Here is a 248-nt window from a genome sequence, read left to right as displayed (position 1 = left end):
CTATGGTGACAAGAAGATTTAGAAAACTTTTAAGACAAAGAGACAGGAGATTAGCTAAGAGAGGGTACAAAAGAGATCAAGGTTCTTCATGGAGAACTCGAAATAAAAATGAGTCCAACAAGAAGGAAGAGCTTATATGTTTTGAATTCAAGAAGCCTGGACACTTCAAGTTTGAATGTCCCTTACTGAAGGAAGAAACTTCCAAGAAAAACCAAAAATCAAAGAAGGCAATGGTGGCTGCAACCTGG

This window comes from Theobroma umbraticum, unplaced genomic scaffold (assembly GCF_002168275.2).
Source record: "Theobroma umbraticum cultivar Fairchild unplaced genomic scaffold, ASM216827v3 scaffold_89.0, whole genome shotgun sequence".
Lineage (NCBI taxonomy): Eukaryota > Viridiplantae > Streptophyta > Magnoliopsida > Malvales > Malvaceae > Theobroma > Theobroma umbraticum.
This window is presented reverse-complemented; position numbering follows the sequence as displayed.